The sequence below is a fragment of the Otolemur garnettii genome, unplaced genomic scaffold (genome assembly GCF_000181295.1).
Source record: "Otolemur garnettii isolate 467f Iridium unplaced genomic scaffold, OtoGar3 scaffold00002, whole genome shotgun sequence".
Classification (NCBI taxonomy): Eukaryota; Metazoa; Chordata; class Mammalia; order Primates; family Galagidae; genus Otolemur; species Otolemur garnettii.
In genome coordinates this window covers 18,736,908-18,754,712 of record NW_003852397.1, presented here as the reverse complement: position 1 = coordinate 18,754,712, position 17,805 = coordinate 18,736,908, and positions in this window count along the sequence as shown.

Sequence of the window (17,805 nt, the reverse complement as noted above, 5' to 3'; positions counted from 1 at the left end):
CACATACACACACACAGAGTCCCTGGAATACTCAGAGAAACTCGAAGTCAAGAGGGGATTATTATGGCCTCTACTGTGGCCCCTAAAATTTCATATACTGATCCTAACCCCAGTACCTCAGGTCATGGTAGTACTTAGGAACAAGGTCTTTAAAGTGGTAAATCAGGTAAAATGAGGCCGTATCAGTGATCCTTAATCCAATATAACTGATAGCTTTTAAGAAGAATTAGAGATTCACAGAAGGAGAATCATGTGAAGACTCTAGGAGAGAAACTTTATAAAAAAGACTCTACCAATGACTTGATCTCAGACTTCCAGCCTCCAGAATTATGAAAAAATGAATTTCTGTTGTTTAAGCTACTTGATATGTGACACTTTGTTATGGAAATCCTTATCAAATTAATATGGGAAGGCCAGAGATAGTGGCTCATGTTTATAATCCTAGCACTCTGGGAGGCTAAGGCAGGTGGATCACCTGAGCTCAGAGTTCGAGACCAGACTGAGAAAGAGCAAGATCCTGTCTCTACTAAAAATTGAAAAGCTAGCCAGGTATTATGGTGGGTGCCTATAGTCCCAGCTACTCAGGAGGCTAGGGCTAGAGGTTCTCTTGAACCCAAGAATTTAAGGTTGCTGGGAGTTTTGATGCTATGGCACTCTACCCAGGGCAACAGTGAAACTTTCTCTCAAATTAATATGGGGAAGTTAAGACACTAGAGGAATTTTTACCTTTTGTCACCTATAGCCACAATAAAGATTAAGAAAAAGCCCAGCTCCTACCAAGATTAACACAAATCCTGAGATTAGAGGTCTATTCATTTCCGTTTTTAGTACTATGTATAAAACGTCTGTCTTTCAAGATAAAATTACAAAGCATGACAAGTCAAGAAAAAAATACACTCAAGACACAAAGCAAGCATTCGAACTAGGTTTATATAGGACACAGAATGTTAGAATTATCATGCAGGGAATTTTAAATAACTATGGTTAATATTTAAGGGTTCTAATGGAAAAAGTAGGTAATATGCAAAGACATATGGGTAATGTAAGCAGGATATAGAAAGTATAAGAAAGAATCAAAAGGAAATGCCAGAAATAAAACTGTCACAGAAATAAAGAGTGGTTTTGATGGCCTCATACATAGACTCAGCTGAGAAATGGAATCAGGAGCTTGAAGATGGGTAAAGAAAAACTTCCAAAACTGAAATGTAAAGAGAAAACAGAATTGAGAGAATGGAACGTGACATCCAAAAACAGTGGGGAAATTTCAAAAGATATAATGAACATGTAATTGAAATACTAAAAGAAGAAAGATAGAATGGAACAGAAGAAATATATAAAAAAAATTAGCCAAGAACTTTTCAAAATTAATGACAGACACTAATTTGCAGATTCAAGCGTTTGAAGAAACCCATAAATGGTGAATATGAATAGACGATATGACTATTTAAAAATACAAACAGAATTCTTTTTTTTAATGCTTAGAAAAATTCACTTTTTATTTCAGATTAATATGAGGGCACAAAGGATTAGGTTATGTTGTTTGCATTTGTTACGTAAAGTTCAAGTTGGAGTTGAGCCTGTCACCCGGGGGTGGGCTGTATACCTTTACTTTGTGATTATAGGTAAGACCTTACCCAATGACTTTCCTCATCAAACCCCCCATTTCCTACCCCTCCTTCACTCACACAGACTTGAATTTAATTGTGTTTTATTCTCATGTGGATGCATAGTTGTTTTCTTTATTATTATTATTATTATTAAATGATAGCTGTGGACATTAATGCAATCATGGGGTACAGTGTGGTGTTTTCACATACAATTTGATATATTTTCATTAAACTGGTTAACATAGCCTTCATGTCATTTTCTTAGTTATTGCATTACGATGTTTGTATTCTACTTTTAGAAAGATTCGCTTGTACCCTTGTAAGATAAAGCATAGAGGTGATACCTCGAGTCACCCTCCCTACAAACAGAATTCGTAAAACTAAGCAACAAGAAAACAGCCCAATTACCAGATGAATAAGGTACTTGATACACACCATACTATAGATGATATGTGGATAGTACATAAGCATATGAATAGGTACTCAATTTTATATATTTTTAATTATAAATTAAAACAAGGAGATATAATGGAGACTACATCTTTTATGTTTACCTGGTTGGAGCCGAAACACATTCTTCTTAGTAAAATATCTTAAGAATGGAAAAACAAATGTCCAGTGTACTCAATACTAATATGAAACCAGTATATAAACAGTTGCATGCTCATATAACAATAAAACACAATTATAATCTAGTAAGAGGAGCGGGGGAAGTGAAAGAAGGGAGGGGGGAGGCAGAAGGAGGGAGGGCATTGGGTGGATCTCACCTAATGTGCACATTGTGAGGGTGTGTAACACGCCCCCGGGTGAGGGGCTCTTTTACAACTGGAACTTTACCTTGGAAGTGAGAACAATGTAATCTAAAATTTTACCCTCATATTAATTTGACATAAAAAATTAAATAAACGAACATACGAGAGTAAAAAAAATTGTGATGAAGGACTAGAAAAATAAAATAAAATAAAAAAATAAAACAATGAGATATCATGACGTAACTATTAGAATAGCTAAAATCCATAGCACTCAAAAAAATAAAAAAAAAAATCTAACAATATGTGGTACCAATCACTGGTAGAGAAATGCGGCAACAAAAACTCTCATTACATGCTGATGGGAATGTAAAATGATTTCATATCTACATCCACATAAAATGCTGCATGTTCATGCTTATAGTAACTTTATTCATGATTGCTTCAAATTGAAAGCAATCAAGATACCTTCTATAAGGTAAATGGATAACAAGGCCTGGTGTATCTATACAGTACTCAGGAAAGGGAGGAATAGAGAGAAAGAGAGAGGGTAGCTATCAAACCACAAGAACGAAAGGATGGATCTTAATGCACATTATTAGTGAGAGAAGCCAGCGTGAGAAGCTACATTTTGTTTAATTCCAATTTTATGGTAATCTGGAAAAGTCAGAATTATAAAGGTAGCAAACAGATTAGTGGTTGTCAAGGGTCCAGTAAGGGATAGGATAAAGTTATTAAATGAAGCACACTGGAATTTTTAGGTGGCAAAAATGTTCTGTATGACACTGTAATAGTGAATACAAAATGTAAAACCTATGATAGCTGAATATACAGAACTTTACAGCATTAAAAAGTAAGTATATATCAAATTTTCTAAAAGTAATTTAAGAATTGAAAAATCTCAAAACGAAATGCATAATGTGACAAAAATAATTTAAATATATTACAAATGTATGAAACAATCTCATTGAGATGGTGGGAGAATAAGCAGTTGACCTACGTAACTCTGAAAGTGAATGGAGTCTATAAGGCTAAAGCCCAAGGAAACTATTTAAAACTACACTCTGCTTGAGAAAGATGTTTCCCATGGGGACATGGATTAACAAGCCTGAAACCATTATGTACATATCCCTGGACTTGGACAATTAAATAAACAGGTGACAGATGGTGGGAGCCAGGTTTGTTACTGTTAGAGGGAAAGTAGCAGCGAGGGAACAGGCTAAAATGATCCATTAGAGTTGGAGATACCCTATGAGCTCATGTTTAGGATAGTAGAAATAGATATGGTTACATACAGAGATATTTATGAATGTGGGTATGTATTTATGGATGGGTATATGTGTTTACAGGTTACTACACACACACGTCTCTTCTTACTTCGTCATCTGAGAAGGTTTAGAAGCAACAACCCTTCAGTAGCAAAGAGCATACCTAACATCATGCTCCAATTAAAAAAAAAAAAAAAAAAAAACTAAGTGTCTTGGAGTGTTTGCTTGTACTAGGACTGGGGAAGGAAATACACAAGATAGGACTGGAGCCTCTTCTAATGCCAGAAGGTAAGGAAGTGCTTGGGAAAAAGCCTACACGATAGAGGTGTGTACAAAAGACAGACCCAACTGAGAAGGGTTTCCAAGTGCCATAGCTGGAAAAGTTTTGCAATAAAATGAAAGAATATTGGATTGTCTTAGTTTAGGCTACTGTAACAAAGTACCATAAATTGGGTGGTTTAGAAATTTATTTCTCACCCTTCTGGAAACTGGAAAGTCCATGATAAAGATACCACTGGGGGCGGCCCCTGTGGCTCAAAGGAGTAGGGCCATATACTGGAGGTGGCGGGTTCAAACTCAGCCTCTGGCCAAAAACTGCAAAAAAAAAAAAAAAAAAAAGGATACCACTGGGAGGCTGAGGCAAGTGGATCCCTTGATCTCCCTTGGAGATCAGCCTGAAGAAAAACAAGACCCCCCATTTCTACTAAATAGAGAAAAAGTAGCCAGTTGTCATGGTAGGCACCAATAGTCCCAGCTACTTGGGAGGGTGAGGCATGAGGATTGCCCAAGCCAAGAAGTTTGAGGTTGCTGCGAGCTATGACGCCATACCACTCTACTCAGAGAGACAGAATTAGACTCTGTCTCAAAAAGCAAACAAACAAACTAAGATTCCAGGAGATTTTTAATTTCTTTCTCTCTCTCTCTCTCTCCGTTTTTTTTTTTTTTTAAACAAAGAAAATTTAGAGCACTTCCAAAGAGAGTTGGAAACAGTCCCTCTCATGAAAAACGGAGAGAGGACCTTAAATTTTCTCATACTAGGAAGTTCTTATTCAGAAATAGGATCTTTGGACTCATTGCGTGCACACACACACACACACACATTCTTTCCCATTTTTCTTCTCTTTATCTTTTTGCTACATTTCCTGAGACAATGTCTCAACATCATCTTACAACTTTTTTTTTTTTTTTTTTAGTTTTTCGTTTCTACTATTATCATCTGAATTTCCAGGCTTTTTTTTTCCTCTTTTTTTCACTGAACCTGACTCTTGTGTAGCATACTCTTTTTTTTCCCCCATCGAGGCAATATTTCTGTTATCTCTTCATAGTCTCTGTAAAGACTTAGTATGTTAGGACTTGTATGACAAAGTGCTGTAAACTGGGTGGCAAATAAATAACAGAAATTTATTTATCACAATTGCAAAGGTGAGGAAGTTGGAGATGAAGGAGCCGGCTGATTTGGTGTCTGGTGAGAACACCCCTTCTGGTCACAGATGGCTACCTATCTTCTGTCTGCGCCCTACATGACAGGAGTGAGAAAGCCCTCCAGGATCTCTTGAATAAGGTGGTTCATCTCATTGTATACTGTATTTCTGTATCATACCTAATTACCTCCTGGAGGCCCCACGTCTGCATATCATCACACTGCAGTGTAGGATTTCAATATGGGGATTTGACGAGATACATTTGGTTTGTAGTATGGGTTACAATCCAAAAGATGAAATAAATACACATGAATGCATAACTGTATTAATTGATTGATTGATTAATTAGTTAATAGGGGAGATTAGACAAATCTCCCCTGGGGAAAATTCCAAATAATTTATATAGGTATACTGCACTCAAAGAGGTAGAACATAATATACTTCTTAAGGTGGGGGTGTGCAAAGTGACTTTCTTCTAAAGGGGAAGATTATATAACCTTGGAGAAACCTAACAAATACTGCTGCAGCCAGGTGTCAAGGTTAACACCAATAGTGATGAAGTCATATCAATAATACCTCCCATTGTTATAATGTGGTGATAATAGAACTTTATCATTGTCTTCCTCCCCGACACCTATCACCCGAGTCTAATCATGAGAAAAACATTGGAAAAACTCCAGTAGTAGTACCTTCTACAAAATGCCTGACTAGCAATTTTCAAGACTATCAAAATCAACAAATTTATCAACCTAACAGATACAACGACTAAAATACATGGTATGGAATCTTGAATGAGATCCTGGATCAGAAAGAGGACATTAGGTAAAAGTTAAAGATCTCTGAATGAAGTTTGGAGTTTAGCAGGCAACACTGTATCAACGCTGGTTTTGTAATGATGGCAAATAGACTCTATTAATGGAGAATGATTGGAATAGGGAAAGTTGAGGGCAGTGTATAGGAGGGTTCTGTCTTTATCTTTGCAAATACTGCGCAAATCTAATACTATTCTAAAATAAAAAGTCATTTAAAAGTTTGTTAGATCTTTCACAAGGGTTAAATTTTTTCTCATTTTTCTTTTTTTATTGCCCTTTATAAAGGCAGCAGATGTTACCATTACAATGATGTATTCTGCCCTATGAAATCCTCATTTCTTCCAGCTAGAGGTACGTCTATAATAATTTTATGATTTTAAAATAACTCATAAAATTAGATTTATACATATTTATGCTGCCAAAAATACATTTTGTCCAGTTGCATTAGTTTTCAGGCTTTATGAAAATGGAATCATTCTTCTCAGCAGTCATTTGCAAAGGGCCTTTTCTAGTCAATATTGTTTCTAAGGCACTTCGTTTTTACACTTTAAGTCACATCCTTTCCCCCAGTCCCTAAGTTAAAAATCCAGGAGGTAGACAAACACTGTGACACTTTCATTTCAAATGTATATTATGTTCCCTTTCAAATGCATGCTGTCCTTATTTACTGTGACTCATAGGCTTTCCAAATGTAAAAGTTCATACATAAATATGAATTTTTTCCATATATTTATCTTCTCTACTGAACCCACTTTTCAAATTGCATCCTCCTTTTAAAAATGAATTTCTTTACTTGTAAATGAATAAACTTCTATAGTTTCTAAATTTTCTAAAACAGTTTTTGTAAAGGTGGTTTCCTTGGAAGTTGGGAAATTAGGTTATACTGTGTATCAAAAAGAATATGTAAAACTGCTTTGCTACAGCTGAGATGGCATAAATGAGAACTTTTGGCTAATCGATCCTTCATTCTTCCTTCACAAATATCTGTATTCTTAAACAATAAAAGTAATATTTCATCAAATATTTATTTAATTTAATTTTCACTGTTGACTAATATTCCACCCTGGGACCACATATAACTTTATTTAAATGACTATCATCTCTAGACAGTCGTGTTATATCCAGTTGGTGAATATTACAAATTCTGCTTCTGTGAACATTTTTGGGCATGAAGCCTGACGCATGTGAGTGTTCCCTGTGGCATATTCCTAGGTGTGGACTTTCTGGTTATAAGGTAAATGAATAAGAGCCTTACAAAGTTATGCTAATTTGTTTTCCAAAGTGCTTCGATTTTTGAGCTAGTCACGTCACTTTGGTCCGTATCTGCTATAGTAATCGAGACAGTAACTTGTCAAAGTTCCTGTTTATTACTGTTAAAGGGTAAACAAAGGCACACTGCAATTTTAAGAAATGTGTTTAAATAAACAGCAATTTGTGAATTGGACACCTCCATTCCAGAAGTGACTGGAGGACTCTGCCAAAGAACATGCTGGAAGACTTTAACAGAGAAAACACAAAGTGAAGAAAATACTTGGTTACAGTTATACATGGCCTTCTTTGATCAACTCTGCTTATATAAAGGTGAGTTACTTGGCGGCTTCTGATGGTTAACATTTTTCATTTTTGCCTTAATATGTCCATTATAGCTCAAGTTACGTTTCACTTATGCTTATAAATCAAGCAAGCTTAAGGTCAATTATAAAGTCTAACTGGCTTTGTTTGCTCAGGGATTCTTCCTATCTAATCTCTATTTTAATCTACTTTCACATAGCCTGTCTGCTAGGTTTAAAAAGCTATCTCATTATGATATAAATTAGCATTTACTTAGTCACTAAGGAAGTTGAGCATTTCAGCCATATATTTATTGAGTATACACATTCCCTTTGTGCCATTATATGTTTTGCTCATATTTATGTTAGATTATTATTTTTTTTTGTAGCAACACCAAAAATAAATAACTAGGATTTGATCAAGCTGAAAAGCTTCTGCACAGCTAAGAGTACCACACCCAATACAAATAGCCTTCGGGATGGGAGATTTTTGCATGTTATGAATCTGACAAAGATCTGATAACTATAATCTATCGAGAATTCAAAGAAATCAATAAGAAAAGAGCTAACAATCCCATTTCTAAGTGGGCAAGAGACTTGAACAGAAACTTCTCTGAAAATGACAGATAAATGGCCAACAAACACATGAAAAAATGCTTATCGTCTCTAATCATCATAGAAATGCAAATCAAAACCACTCTGAGATACCACCTACCTCCAGTAAGACGAGCCCACATCACAGAGTCCCAAAGCTACAGATGCTGGTGTGGATAAGGAGAGAAGGGAACACTACTACACTGCTGCTGGGAATGCAAACTAATACAACCCCTGTGGAAAGAAGGGTGGAGAATTCTCAAAGAAATAAAAGTTGCCCTTCCTTTTGATCCCACAATCCTGTTACTAGGTATCTACCCAGAAGAACAAAAAATGTTTTACCACAGAGATGTTTGCATCAGAATGTTTATTGCAGCTCAATTCATAATTGCCAAGGCATGGAATCAACATAAATGCCTAACAACCCATGACTGGATTAATAAACTATGGCATATGTATTCCATGGAATGCTATTCAGCGGAAAGAAAAGATGGAGACTTGACATCATTTATGTTTACCTAGATGGAGTTGAAACAATGTACTCAATACTAATATGAAACCAATATATAAACAATTATACACCCATAAGAACAATAAAACACAAATATAGTCTAACAAGGGGGGGAGGGTGAGAAGGAGAGGGGAGGACTTCTGGTGTGGGGGGGAAGGCAATTGGTGGGATCTCACCTAAATGTGCACAATGGGGGCTTTCAGCATGCCGCCCGGTGAAAGGCTCCTTTGCAACTTGAACTTGGAAGTCAGAACAATGGAACCTAAAAATTTGTACTCTCATATTAATTCAAAATAAAAAAAAAAGACAGATTTTCTTTTTCTAACTGGTAGAAGGACTCTATATAATATGTTTAGAATAGAATATTAATTAGAATATGTTTAGAATTAGAATATTAATTAGAATAGAATATTAATATTCTATTAATAAACATTGATAGAATTGTATGTATTCCAGGTATTTTTTGCCAGTTGATTCTTTATTTTTTTATATTTAAAGACACCTTTTAATTTAAATAGTAGAAGATAAAAATTCTTAATTTTAATAGGATCCAATTGATTAATATTTTTTCTATGGTAAACACTTGCTTCACAATGTCAAAATCAGAGAAATATTTTATTTACTAACACAAAGTTTAAGTCATAAAATCACCTTCAAACCATAAACTCATCAGAGGTAGATAATTTTTTAAGGTTCTAGTTATCAATCTTATTTTTCATCCCTTCCTTCCTCTTCTCTTCCCCCTTCCTCCTTCCCTCCCTCCCTTTCTCCTTTCCTTTCTCTCTCCCTTTCTTCATTCCCTCTCCCTCCTTTCCTCTCTTCCTTCCTTTTCTCTTCTTTTTCTTGTTGCCTTTCAGATTCTAGTTGTTTTAGCATCGTATAGATATTAATAATTGTCCATTATTTCCCCTCTGATACGTAACGAGGCTATATGACATTCTCATTCACATCCCTGTTTCTGAGCTTTCCATTTACTTCACTAATTCTTTTCTTTAACTTTGTGGAAAATTCCAATTTTTTTTTCCATGTCATTTTCTCAGTTATTGTTTTAAAACGTTCACATTCTACTCTTAGAAAGATTCACTTGTACCCCTGGAAAATTACAATTTTAAATTATTATAAACATGATTAGCCTTGACATTGGCAACAGGAGGGCAATTAGACCTCCACCCAGTGTGACTACTGTTTTCATTTTAAGAGAGTCTTGGTAATTCTTAGGTCTTTATTCTCACATATACAATTTAAGATTATTTTGTTCTATGAAAAATTTTATTGGGAAGCTGAGTAAAATTTATTTGAATCTAAAGATAAAATTTGGGGACAATTGATATCATCTTAATACTGCATCTTCCAGCATATAAATTTAGGATAATTCTCCTTTCATACACATTTTTCTCAAGATTTTAAAATAATTTGTTTAATTAGTTTACTTAGGAAAGTCTTACAAATTTTAGTAGATGTAATATTAGGTTTCTTACAACCTTTGATGATAATATCAATGTCATTTTTTAAATTACATTTTATGTTCATGGCTGGCTTACAGAAATGCAATTGTTTTTTGCACAAAGACTTTAAAGGCTGAAAGTCTTCCCTTTTTTCCTCCACTGTTTTCAGTCACAATTTACTTTACACTATCAACTGCAAAGCAGGCACAGGGAGGCAAAGATAAGACACACATAAACTGACAGAAAATTTACAACATATTTAGAAATAATCTAATTTGTATGGGGAATAGTTTTGTTTCTTCTGTAATCCCCCACTATGCCAAGTCATTTCTGACAAATAATAATTATTTATATATTATTTTATGTTGTTATTGCATAATTTAATCCGCTAGTCTTATTTGTGAACTTTTCTGAGTAAAATAACCTTATCTTTTCCAATCTCAACCTTATCAGAAGAATAATTGGATATAAACATTCATTAGGTTAATGAGTCAAGACAATGCCACTGACCCAACAAACGATGAGAGGAGCATCAGGTGGTTCTATAGTTATGTATGTGGGTTTTGGCTGAGCCAACCACATGCCAACTCTCTGCAGGGATCTTTTTAAAAGCATTTGTGCATTTGTAATTGCAACAAGGTGCCTGGGTTGACCCTTATAGGTTAGAATTAGAGCCAAGGACAGACAGTAGCCTGACTATGAGCCCATGATATGACTCTATTAATTACTTCCATATGTTTAAACAATTTTAGCTTTGACTTTTCTTATTACAGCCTATTAATTAAGTGTCCGAGGTTTGGATAAGACTTTTGTTCTGATTTCACTTTTGCAAGTTTCTACTGATTTTAAACTCCACTCTTATAGGTTCATAACTATTTGCATATGGCCTTTATGCTTGAAGGTCAACTTGACAGGTCCTAAAATCCTTGATTCACATTTTCTTCCTTTGAGTATCATAAATGTGTTGCACCAGCTCGTCAGCCGTCTAATCACCTTAGAGTTGGGAGCTCAAAATGACTACAGTTCTGGCCAACATCTTGAATTGCATGCAACCACATAAGAGATCTGAAGCTGTACCACCCAATGAAGCCACTTCTGAATTCCTGAGCCACGGATGCAATATGAGATAATAAATATTTATTTAAGTCACTAAATTTATGAGTAATATATTACCAATCAAAAACTAATATAGTAAGCTTCTGGGGAAGACCACATCAGCAAGAGGAAGGATTTCTTTAATGATCTGAGTCAGAAGCATGAATGGTTATTCTAGAAACAGCAAGGAAACTGAGACAGCTGGGGCAGAGTGGGCCATGTGGCTAGAGACATGACTATCTGGGATTTACAGGCCAGGGTCAGAACTCTGGCTCTACTTTGAATGGCCACGGAAGTTTTGAAGCATGATTCATTTGTGACTTTTTTATAACACTGACTGCTGTGTGGACAATAGACTACCAGAGAATATTCTATAGTAGAAGTGGGGAAAGAGCAGGATCAGTTGGAAAACTGATTTTTATTCTGAGAATATTATCATATTTCTACCAGGTGACGTTTAAACAGTTTTACCGTTGAATTTAGGCTTGACTTTGTCATTACAGTATATTAATTAAGTGCCCAGAGTTTTGTTCGATTTGATTTTACCATGCAGCTCCTATTGTTTTAAAACTACATTCTTGGTGTTTATAACTCCTTGCCTCTGGCCCTTATGATTGAAGGTCAACAATGAAAACACTATTGGATTTTATGAATTTGACTTATTTTTTATTTGCCTTGAAGCTTACTTGTATATAAATAATTCTTAATTTCTAATTGATCAAACCACATAATAACAGTGCTTTCACAAGTCAGACTTTGTGTGGATCACTATTCTTTCTAAATAATAACTGAGAATTAATCAATAGATTAAAATCTTTTGTTTCTCAAAATAACAACTGACCTAAAAATTGAGGAAAAATACGTATTGTTTTTGGTTAAAAATCTTGATTTATTGGTCAATACATGTATGTAACTGCTTACTAAATTTTTTATCAGCTTTGTCTGTTCCTTATGTGCAAAGAGTCATTGACTTTTTAGGAGTGTTATTAATGGAAGGAGTATTTAAAATACCCTCTTGTAACTTGCTGGCATTTATTTTATGTCCAGCTGCATTTACTGATGTTAAAATATTTTAGTAGATAATTCAGCAATCACAAATCTTCAAAGGTCAGAGAAAGCCCAAAGAGTTTTTCAATAGGATTGAAGCCTTAATAATTATAGAACAGAAATTTGAATTATGAAACTGTTTGCCTGGTATCTTTAAGATTATTATATTCATGCTAGAAGAGATTGTGTGAGACCTCATATGTACATATTCATATATATACACACACACATGCACATATATATATATATATATAGACATGCATATATATACATTTTTTAAAAGAAAAAAGATAAAATTTACTCATGAAGCAGGATGAACTTATTTTAATAAAAGTGCTTTATTTGTATAATTTTTGTTGTTATATATTTTAGTGAGAATTATGAATAAAAAAAAACTAAGAACATGAGCAAGCAGGGTTTAATGTTGGAAACAGAAACCACTCTAGATATTTAAGCAAGATTTTATTTAATATGGAAAATTAAATACTTAATTGTTAAATATTAAATTGTTGAATTGGGTAAACCAGCAGTTTCTAGGTTGGGACTCTCGGAAAGTCTCCAACAAACAATATAAAATTGATTCACTAGGGGAACCACCATGGCTATTATCATCGGTTGTACCAGTTAGATCTGAAGTTGTGGTCATCTTCACAACAGTTTCTGCACACAGGGAATTTGTGAATGGGCACCTGAAGCTGCAAATGAAGCTAACATGGTTTGGATGCTCTTGCCCCTCCAATCCTGGTGTTGAAATTTGATTCCAGTGTTGGATGTGGGCCCTGGTGGGTGGTGTTTCTGCCATGGAGACAGAGTCCTGATGAAAGGCCTTGTGATCTCTCTGTTGCAGTAAGTGAGGTCTTGTTTTATCAGTTAACAGGAGAGTTGGTTGTCTGGAGCTTCCTCCTCTTTTTTGCTCCCTCTCTCACAATATGACCCACCCCTCCCCCATCTTTGCCCTTGATTGGAGGCTCCCTAAAGCCCTCACCAGAAGTGGATGTTGGAGCAGTGCTTTTTCTACAGCCTGTATATATCCATAAGCTACATAAATCTCTTTTCTTTGTAAACTCTCTAGCCTCAGGTATTTCCTTTATGTCAATGCAAAATGAACTACACACAGGCATTACAGGATCTTTGTGAAAATGAACCCTGGAAGCCATCACAGAGAAACTATAACCTTCCTAACTGGTGGTGACAACCAGGAATCACAGAAGGATTACTGCTGCCTTATTTGCACTTTCCGGTTTTTGTGGAAGGGCATTTAATTGGTGGAACTCGAGCTACTTAAAAGTCTAGGAAAGATAACTTTTAGCTTTCCAACTTCTTCAAATACAAGGTGAATAAAAGAAAGGCTGAGAAAGCCAATCTAAGTATTAACCACTACATATTTAAATATAGATTTTAGGACATACTGCAAAGAATATCAAAACAAATTCTGAAAGTTATTTTAAATTAAAGTAAAGCAAAACACTATAGAATTTAGTTCTGATGTATAGTAACTGGCATACAGTAGAAGGTTAATAGGTATTTCTGGAATAATTTAATGAACTCACTAGTTATTAAATAAATTAAAAACAAAATGCCATAGCTAAAAAGATAGCTCATTTTCACATTCAATTTTGGTTTTGATGATTTTAGAAAATGCTCATGCTTCTTAATGCACACAGGTGATAGGTATTTAACAAGTTTTAAGGGAATCAGAAGCTAAAGATGTCATTTTAAATGGAAAGACATAAATTGATTTTAAAAATGGCATCACAAAATAAAACAGAATTTTGGATTAATATGTATACTTTATAAATTGATGGATTTTCCTCAAGATATTTAGAAAATAAAGAATGGTTGGAAATAAAATTAAGAAAATCTAAGTATTTATAAAAAATAAAAATAAAACTCTTGGAAAATTTCCCTTTCATTTTGTTACATTTTCTCATAGTTGTTGTTTTATTCCGTAATTATTTATTTTAAAATTTGGAATGTCCTATATCATAGTTTTAAATGCTGCCTTTTTCACATAGAAAAATATTAAGTATTTTTTATACTATTAAAATTTCATAAAATAAACAATGTAATAGCTTTGCAATAATTCTGTTATATCCAGAAAACATAATTTATTTTGTTGTTAATCTCATGAACCTAAAAGACAAAAATTTTCTAAAAGAAAATGATATTTGAGAATAGGCATTACAATGAGATAATGCATATCTAGGGAGGTAAGGGAAGATAAAGTTTAGTAAAAGACAAATGAGGAAGTTGATACAATCGATTTTAGATAATTATCCTTGGCTACAAGGATCAAAAACAATGGTGGCACCAGTCTGTGATTGTACAGGTAGTTGCTGTGATTATGTCCTCACAGAAGTATTTTTGTGATATGATGTGGCCTTTATGCAGGTGGTGATTTTTGCAGAGTCTTTGGTGATAGTTCTTGTTATCAGGCATTTGTATCCGTACATGAGAGCCCTCCTTTCACAGTTTTCCCTAGCTCCGTTTAGTATTTTAACACAAGTGACTCCATTATGATTCTGACAACTTTTACAATCTTTGGTCATCTATTTGGGTTTGTTGCAGTTTTTCACTATTTTAAAAAAATGCTCTCTGGCAGTGTGCACTGGCTGGCTCATGCCTGTGATTCCAGCATTGTTGAGGCTGAAGCAGGAGGATTGCTTGAGACCCATAGTTTAAGATTAACCTGAGCAGCACAACAAGAACTCTTCTTTACAAAAAATACAAAATTAGCCTGTTGTGGTGATGCTCACCTATAGTCCTGGCTACTTGGAGGCTGAAGGAGAGTTTCTTAGAGACCAGTGTTCTGAGGTTGTATTAACAGAGACCCTGTCTACATCCCCTTCCCAAATGCTCTCACATAAAAGTTTATTTTATCTAAATCTTTGAATGTAATTAATATGACATTTCTCATGAATTCTCTCCAAGTTTTTGGCCTTTCTAATACTGTTAAAAGTTTTGCTTTAAAAAAACTTTATACCAAAACCAAAGATAAAACAAACAGACAAAAAAACTATAAGCCAATATCGTTGCTGAACACAGAAAAAAATCTTCAACAAAATTCTAATAAACAACATAAAATAATATATTTAAAAATATTATTCATTGTTTTCAAGTGGGATTCATCTCAGGGTACAAGTATGGTTTGCCATATCAAATCAATAAGTGAATATGAAATATCACATTAACAGAATCTAGGACAAAACTCATAGGATCATTTCAACAGATACCAAAAAACAGTCGAGAAAAAGATTCAACATGCCTTTATGACAAAAACTCTCAACAAACTGGGTGTAGAAGGGACATACCTCAAAATAATAAAGACCATTTATGACAAACCCATAGTTAGCATCATACTGAACAGGGAAATTCTGAAAGCCTTCTAAGATTCGGAGCAAGACAAAGATGCCCATTTTCACTTTTCTTTAAAATAGTACTGGAATTTTTAGCTAGAGCAATTAAACAAGAGGAAGAACTAAAGGCCTTCCAAATTGAAGGAAGAAGTCAAATTTTCCTTATTCACAGATGATGTGATACTATCTTTAGATAAACCTGATGACTCCACCAAAATAATGTTAGAACAGATAAACAAATTCAGTAAAGTTGCAGGATACAAAATCAACCTATAAAAATATGCAACATTTATACACACCATGGAAAGCAAACTGAAAAAGAAATCAAGAAAGCAATCTCATTCATAATAGCAATCCAAAATATAAAAAACCTAGGAATAAATTTAAAGAAGTAAAAGAGCTCTATGCAAAAATCTGTAAACTTTAATGAAAAAAATTAAAGTGGACACAAATAAATGGACATTGCTCATGCATTATAAGAATTAATATTGTTAAAATACCCCCCAAATCTACATATTCAATGCAATCCTTATCAAAATACCAATGATATTCTTCTAAGAAATTAAAAAAAATATCCTAAAGTTTGTATAGAACCCCAAACAGCACTGATTGTCCTAGATTCCGTTAAAGCAATACTGAGCAAAAAGAACAAAGCTGGAGGCATCAAACTGCCTCATTTCAAAATATACTACAAAGCCACAGTGAGCAAAACAGCCTGGTACTGACCTAAAGACAGAACCATAGAACAATGGAACAGAACAGAGAATACAGAAACAAATTTACACATGTATAGTTAACTCATTTTCAACTAACATGCCAAGATCATGTATTGGGGAAAGAAGACTCTTTTCAGTAAATGGTACTGGGAAATCTGGATAACTATATGCAGAGGAATGAAGCTAGACTTCTAACTCTATCTCTCCCCATATACCAAAATTCAATCAGAACACTTAAATCTAAAACTTCATGTATGCTAACCAAATTAACCCTCATTCAAATCACTAAAAATTATTCATTTAAATTAGTTATGAAAAAGAAACAAATGAAATGTAGAAGTATGCTACTCCAATGCCTGAAATTTTAAATTTGGACACCTGAGTCCAAAAGGTACTGGTTTGAAGTTATTATGGATTGGGATATATTTTTCTGAGTCAAGTAGAATCAGTATAGGACTATTGTTAGATAGCTTAAAACATTAATCCTGCAGGGGTAGAGCAAGATGGCAAGAAACAGCTCTTTTCTAGTCCCTTAGAGTGAGACGGCGATCAAGAGCTCTAGCCACCTCTGGATGGGGAACCTTACACAGGAGACACCACTCCAAGGGCACAGTGAAGCAGTGGAGCCAGCAAAGAGGTCTGGAGCTGAGGAAAACTACCACAGAAGGTAAGTGCTTGCATATGGGCAGGAGGTGGATGGTAGGCCTAATGGCCAGCCCTCACTTGGAGGACTCGGGACATAAAAGCGCTGTTCTGCAGTTATTCAATTTTGGACTAAATGTGCAACAGAGCTGCCTTCAAGGCTTAAGCAAATGAGTGGACTCAAATAGCATCCAACAGCCAGATTGAATACCAGGTGGGGTGGATCTCTCATTGACTTGGCTACTAGCAGGTGCAGCCACTGTGGGAAGGCTGTGCCAGAGGAACAGTCCGCAGTGTCCTAGTGCCCTGCTGACTCTGGCATGATTGCTGAGCTTAGCCAACCATCATTCGGGAAACTTGAGTGGACCCTACACTCCCGAAAAGGCCACTTTGTTGGCAAAAAGCACTGTTTCATATACCTTCTAAGGAAGCTGGTCCAAACTTTAGGACCCCAATCCAATGGAGTCTGAATGCTGGCAAAGCAACCAAGCCCTGATTGAAGGCAATAAGTCAAAAAGACAGGACCAAATCTCCTCTACTACTAGAAAGTGGCTTTCAGCTTTCATTATGTACATAGCATAAGCAGCCTGTATGTTATCCACCTCCTAGCACAATAGCACCACCTGGTGCCTGGGCAATATAGTGCAATATAAAAAATAGATGCATGTATATGGTTATACACACAGGTATTTCTTTCATTTTTCTCCTTTTTGTAACTTTTTTCTAAGTGTTTTTATTCTCTTTTTTGTTGTTGTAGTTGTTTATTTTTAGTTTGTGTGTGTTTTTATTTTTTCATTTTTACTTTCTTCAATAGCAAGGGCTCCTCAATTTTGTTACAGTTTTTCAGCCCCTTTTATTCTTTTTTACTTCTTTCTTTTTTTCACTCTTTCGGTAGAGATTTTTCTACTTTCTTATATTTCCCACATAAAATTGTCATACAACAGCTAAGATATTCCTTTTTTCTTTATTTGTATAATTGCATTTTTAGTTTT